Source organism: Kryptolebias marmoratus, linkage group LG1, assembly GCF_001649575.2.
Source record: "Kryptolebias marmoratus isolate JLee-2015 linkage group LG1, ASM164957v2, whole genome shotgun sequence".
In the NCBI taxonomy this organism is placed as follows: Eukaryota; Metazoa; Chordata; class Actinopteri; order Cyprinodontiformes; family Rivulidae; genus Kryptolebias; species Kryptolebias marmoratus.
In genome coordinates this window covers 26,158,772-26,159,447 of record NC_051430.1, presented here as the reverse complement: position 1 = coordinate 26,159,447, position 676 = coordinate 26,158,772, and positions in this window count along the sequence as shown.

Sequence of the window (676 nt, the reverse complement as noted above, 5' to 3'; positions counted from 1 at the left end):
TTTAGTTCAGCAACTGTTTATCAGCTTCCATAACTTTTATTTTTTATTTTTTCTCATACACTTTTTATCTACACAGTTATATTTAGACAGCACAGTCTGCTGGTTAGGTTAAACAATCCAACCCACTTGCTTGTGTTCAGAATCAAAGACTAAAATTAAAGAAGGATCATACTTTGGGTATTTGTTGCCAGTTTGTTGGTTGCAAGGGTGATTTATTAACATGAGAATTTTCTATTAGCACTAGCAGGTACCTACAGGCCCCTATAAGTGAAAATATTCTTCACTGATATTGATCAATTGGCCAAGCTGGAAAATAAAATAAAAAAGAAATTTGAAGAAAGGCTTTTTTAAATTTAGATTTTGGTCATTTAGATTTCCATTAACATTCTGCTGTAGCAACAATTTTGACCCTTCCTCTACAGTTTGACTACTTTTGTGTACAAATTGTGGCTAAAATTGATACAAGTGTTTTTAGTAGCTGGAAGTCAATACAGCACTGTGCATGACCCTGACCATGTAATGTCAAAGTATTTTATTGTGCACAGCTTTTTCAATTGTTGCATTTTTTCCCCCACATATCTAGTCTTTAAACATGATAAATTGTCTTGCTATTTGCTACTTGCTAAGTCTCATCTTTAAAAATGTTTTTTTTTTTTTTTTTTTTTTTTTTTTTTTT